Here is a 6386-nt window from a genome sequence, read left to right as displayed (position 1 = left end):
AGGTTTTTGCCATAGGGCACATGCACTTGCCAGCGAGAGACAGTGAGAGGGAAAGTGAGAAATCACCCCAGAGGGAATGGCCACACCACCTTCCCTTGGCCTCCATTCTCCTCTTGGGATTTGGGCAATGCACACACACAGACACACCTAGCATGATTCTTAAGCCACTAGGTTTGGGACTGGAACTGCAGTTGGCCATGTGGGAGTCCAGTGCCTTAATATCACACCACTTATCTGGCCCCCACAAATAGATCTTAAAGTAAAATGGATTTTTCTGTGGGAATAACCCATATCCTGAACGTGTACTAATGATTAATTTTCATATAATTAACTTTTAAAATTATTTAATTTTATTTATTATTATTATTATTTTAAAAATTTGCCATAGGGCACATGTGCTCATGAGAGAGAGAGAAAGTGAGAGAGAGAGAAAGCCACCAGAACAGGACTCAAATCACAGTCGGCCATGTGGGAGTCCAGCATCTCAACCACCATGTCACCTTCTGGTCCCCATATCATTAACTTTACATTTAGGAAAAGATTTCCATAGAACTTATTGCTGGCAAAAACCATACAACTATAAACTTACTATATCATGACATTTTCTTTCATTTGCTCTCATAAAAACCTAAACTCCTCTTTATATTTCTAATTAAGAGCTCTTTTATTGAAAATATTTGCTATTTTTAATTTGAAAGACCCATATTGAAAAGTGAAGTTTACACACAAAACAACTTTACTACAATATACCTTTCTGTATTATGAGAATTTAGAAAGTATTTTTTGTTTTGTTTTGTTTTGCCATAGGGTGCTCACCAGAGACAGAGATAGAGAGAAAGGGAAAGTGAGAAATCACCTCTCCACGGGGAAGGCCATGTTGCAATCCCTTGTCCTCCATTCTCTTGGGATTTTGGGCATGCACACACATGTGCCGGATGGGTTTTTCAGTCCATCAGGACTTGAACCACGAGTCGGCCGTGTGGGATCCGGCACCTTAACTATCACATCATCTGCTGGTCCCATGTATCTTTAAAAATACATGCCAGTAAGTGATATTAACATGCAAACTAAAAATGTTAGATGCTTTTGAACTACCTCAGAAGAACGCCAATGAGGATATTGCAGGATGACCAGGAAAACATTGAGTAACTGTTTAATTGTGAATATACAAAAGAGAAAGAAGAGTGGCCTTAAAGGATAATTACTGTTTTCTCAATGTTAAAACCAGAAGTTGTTACTGAAATGAACTGTGGAACTGATTTATAAGCTAAGTAACTTTCCCAATAGCTTTATTATGGGTGGTGATTATTAGATAAGAATGTGGAAAAAAATAGGTTAGAAATTTGTCTCCTCGAGTCATTCTGTGGAAAAGGGAAGAAAAGAAGGACAGGGCCCGTCTGAGTCTGGCTCCTTGTGGGCCGGTGTGTCCCAGGGAGGGACTTCCTCAGCGCTGGACTTCACACTGGCTCAGCTGCAGGCCCCAAACTGTAAAATGTTACAAAACCAATAAAATAAAAACAGGCAGGAAGAGGAGAGTGCAGGAGAGAGAGAGATCCTAGTTCCTTAAATGATGGCTATTCTTTCTTATTTCATATTTACACAGAAGATTTTCCACATGCCTAACAAGTTAAACTTTAAAATAGCGTCTTTCCAGAAGACAATATTTTAAAACTCTTTTTTTCCCCTCTTCTTCAGGAGAGAGACAGAGAGAGCAGAGCAGGGGGTGATGGTGGGGAGATGAGCCCCCTCTGTGGGGTCTCCCACTGTGATCCTCCTGTCAGCCTTCCCAGCCAGCCAGGACCCTGGGCATATACAGCTCAACCTGGTAACTGAACCTTGATCTTCCTCACAGCTCCAGCATGCTACCGTTGTGCCAACATGGATGGGTCCCCTAAGAAAATTTTAATAATAATTTTCTTTTTCATTTATAATTTACTTTTGATTTCCTTTCTTTTCTTGCCTCTTATGGAAAAGAAAATGTAATGGCAGCTATCAACTCTGGAGAGTTTTGTCATCCTTTAAGGGTCACCCCTTCCATCAGGCCTCCTTTGTGCCCTCTTCAACTCTGGAGAGTTTTGTCATCCTTTAAGTGTCACTTCTTCCATCAGGCCTCCTTTGTGCCCTTGGATTAAGAGTGTTTATGTGGAACATTAACTTTCAATAAAATGCCCCTTTGGAGCTGATTATGTTACCTATTTGTTAGTTATGTCCATACACCTGCCTCATAGGAAAAACTTGCTGTTCTATTTCTATTAGCTACATACATTTCTATTTGTACACACCATAACTGGTCCCAAGCAAGGAAGACTGTGTGCTGAGAAGTTTATTAGACAAACTGAGAAAGTTCTATGGACAAAAAGTTTAGTTTTGACTTTTAAAAAATTAGTTGTCTTCATGATGCTACCTGTATGGGATACCCTCTGTGACAAGGCCAAGACCATATCATTTACTCTTTATGCACCATAGCATTTTTTTAATGCTAGAGTACATGTGCATCATGCACGAGAGAGAGAGAGAGAGAGAGAGAGAGAGAGAGAGAGCGCCTCTAATGGGGCCTAGTCATGCTGCAATCCTTTTTCCTCTAGTCCTTTATTCTGTCAAAATCCTGGGCATGCACATGCAAGTTGTGTATTTTTCAAGCTGTGAAGACCTGAACACAAACTCTGTTTGGTCATGTGGAATCCAGTTCCCTCCGCACAGCATCCACCACTGCACTGAGGCTGCCCCTCTCACCCCCACCACATCATTTTACTCAATGTCTTTACTTTATAATAAGTGGAGTAAAATATATGAGAATATGAGATCAAATGAGGATTATGCCTGGTACTCTACAAGATGTCATCTCTAGACATAATTTCATTCCACAGACCCTAGACATACCTACTTCAAATCCTTCTCAAATATGGCCTGGGCACCTTGCCTTCTTTCTTTCTCAGCACAGTCTTGCAGGCTGGCTCCTCTTCATCACCTGATGTACTCTTCCTTCTCTTACTCTTCTGAGGGGGTGCTCTACCTCTGTCAGAGCACCCATCACACACTGCATGGTAATTAATTCATGTATCTCTTCTACAGTGCTGGGGTGACTCGGGCAGAGGCCAGGTCTTCCCTTGTGCTGCATACTCAGCTGACAGTCAGTAAATACTTTATGGACAGGCAGTGTGCAGTGGCAATGCAACTGGATTCACATGGGAAAGGTCCTGAGTTCTTGTTCTGGGATCTCCCTGAGCTGACTGCGCATGTACATGCATGCTTGTGATTTGGGTTGGCTGGGACTAGGGTAGATCAGAGCACAGAGATCCAGTTGGTGCTCTCTCTCAGAATAAATTAATAAATAAACTTTAATTAAAAAAATTCTTTCAATAAATGCTTGCAATTCTCCAAAGGCATTTCTATCTACACACTGACTTGGGTTTGGCACTGGAACATTTCAGTAGGGTTTTAACTAACACGCAGGTTCTTGGAGAGTTAGTATAGCAGAAGTTTATAAATGTAGTAATAAGACTTGTTGGTATTCCAGATTAACAATGGGTCTTTCAGAGAATTCTAGCCTTGGATATCCGCCTACAAAATATAATCATCTTAGGTTAGAGCTGGAGAATACTAGTAGAAATAATGACCTGGAGGGACCAGCAGTTAGCGTGATGGCTATGTCGCTGGGCTCCCAGGTAGTCGACCATGATTCGAGTCCCAGGCCCGACAGCTTAAACTCACGCCAGGCCCGTGTGCGTGCATGCCCAGGATCCTGAGAGGAGAATGGAAGAGAAGGGATTGCGGCGTGACCATCCCCCCTGGGGGGTGATTTCTCGCTTTCTGTCTCTCTGTCTCTCTCTGTCTGTCTGGCGAGCGTACACGCCCTATAGCAAAAACTTCTCCAAAAACAAAAAAGAAAGAAATAATCACCTGGACTTGTGGACAAAAATTAGGAGATGTCTCTGTCTATCTTTAGACGTATGTATGGAGATAAATAAATGATAAAATAATGAGTAATAAGTGGAGTAGAATATAGGGCACATATACTTGCCAGAGAGAGAAAGCATTCCCCCAGAGGTGATGGCCACACCAGTTTCTTCACCTCTTTTTTCCTCTCAGGATTTTGGGTATGCACACATGCATACCTCACAGGTTTCTCACGCCACTTGCTCCGTCGACCATGTGGGATCCAGCTGCCCCAACAACCATGCCACTGACTGGTCCATCCTTACTTTTTTACATGTGGGATCCAGCTGCCCCATCCACCATGCCACTGACTGGTCCATCCTTATTTTTTTTAAACCACATTTAGATGCTATAATTATGTGCTTTTATTGCGTGGAACTGTGTCCTTGTTCTTAGGATATACATGTGGAAGCCTTCAGAGGTGAGATGCCAAGCTGCATTTGCTTACAGACATGGAAAGCTGGATGGATAGGGTCAGAGAGAAGTAAAGCAAATGTGGCAGAGTTTAACAATTAGTGACTCTAGTAGAAAGGGGTGTTTATTGTTCTTTTGTTTTCAGATTGCCTGGGTTCCATTCTTGTCTCCAATGTTACTAAGTATGCATGGTATTTTGCAAGTTAATGAACTCTTAAAAAGTCTAAGTTGCTTCTCCAGAAATGGAGGTAGTAATAGAACCCACTCAGAAAGTCTCTGTAAAGATGAAGCCATAATGTAAAGTATTTACTCGGTTGCCAGGCCCATACACAGGGCTCAGTGGACGCTGAATAATATGGATCCCACCATATTAATGACTTCCATCATGAATACTTCTGAGTACTTGTAAATACCTGTTCATCTATTACATCTTACACTTGCCATTTTAAAACTCCAAGCCCAGAGACAACTAGTACGTTATGTTATAGTAGTATCATTGTCTCAATTAGAGGTTACCTGAAAGAATGTCAAGCCTAATTTGGTTTATTCTGATTTCTCAGTCATGAAGTAGCTGCTGAAGATACACAAGTTTCATTTGCAATCATTTTTTGCAGTGTTTTATTGGTGTTCTTTTGGTTAAAAAGAAACAGAGCATTCTGAAACTTAAACGTTCTTTAAAACCAAACAGCTTTTTACTGTGTCAAAAAAATTTTGAGAAACCAGTTTGTACATATATTCTTTAATTTCTCAGACTGTATGTATTTGTATCTCCTTTCAAATTGGTTTCTTGAAATAGACAAAAGCATCCATTTATACACAAACCCAGGGCCCCCTCCGTGGCAGGCACTAGACTGTGTGTAATAACTCACTTATTCTTCCTCACAGCTTTAGCAGTGACTATGGAGTTCTCCTCATGTGCACATGGGGACATTGATGCACAGGCAGCTGAGGTCGCTGGCCCAAGATTCAACAGGAGGTAGGGAGGAACACGGCTGGGATGCAGCCCTGGAAAGCCCGGCCTCAGTGCCCACGCGTATGACCACTCCGTCAGCCTACCTGATGGCGGAAGAACATGTAAAGGACCACTGCATTTTGTTAAGACAGCCAGGAACCCCAACTTCATATAGAACACACTCATGTATGGAGACATGGGACAAACGTCATTACACGTCATCACGTGTTACCCTCATCTAAACACTAGCTTCAGAGCTTCATTACATTTTTCACTAATCCTTCCTTCTGCCAGTGTCTTAACCCTGTCTACACACACACAGTTGTTTCCAGGGTTAGCACCAATATCCACAATTTGGGTTAAGCTACAGCCACTTGACTGATGAGGCTTAAGCCTCCGGTCTGGCAAGTGTACCGTCATGTGTGTCAGGGTGGGAATTTCAGGAATCCCCTGTTTCTCCACATTGCTGAGGGCTGGGCTTGTGGGCAGGGTGAGGACTGGCACAGACAGAGCGTGCTAAACGGAGGATAGTGTGCTGTTGAGGTGGTCCCTCTTGAGGCCATGGCCATGGTAAGCCCAAAGACACTGGCTGATGGACGGAGTTTAAGTGTTTCACAGCAGGGGAGAATTACACAGCAGTGAACAAATTAAAGTATTGCATTTCCTTGACACTCTGAGAAAAGGTGGGATAAGAAAAGCTTTTGGAATTTGAATATTTTTCCTTGAAAAAAATAAGTTGTTTTTATTTTTTTTGAGAGGTTTATGCTATAGGGCACGTGCGCTCGCCAGAAAGACAGAGACAGAGAGATAGAAAGTGAGAGATCACCCCTCAGGGGGATGGCTACGCCGCAATCCCTTCTCCTCCATTCTCCTCTTGGGATCTTGGTCACACACGCACATGCGCCTGGCATGAGTTTAAGCCACCAGGTCTGGGACTTGAACTGTGGTCGACTACATGGGAGTTCAGCAACATAGCCATTATGCTAACTGCTTGTTCCCCCCCAAAAAGTGTTTTAAAACTGTTTTTCACTCTCTCCAATTTCAGGAAACGTGACAATTTTGAATCAGGTAAGAGCAGGGAAAG

Source organism: Tupaia chinensis, unplaced genomic scaffold (genome assembly GCF_000334495.1).
Source record: "Tupaia chinensis unplaced genomic scaffold, TupChi_1.0 Scaffold000557_1, whole genome shotgun sequence".
Taxonomy (NCBI): domain Eukaryota; kingdom Metazoa; phylum Chordata; class Mammalia; order Scandentia; family Tupaiidae; genus Tupaia; species Tupaia belangeri.
The sequence above is the reverse complement of the archived record's forward strand: the minus strand, read 5'-3'. Positions refer to the sequence as shown.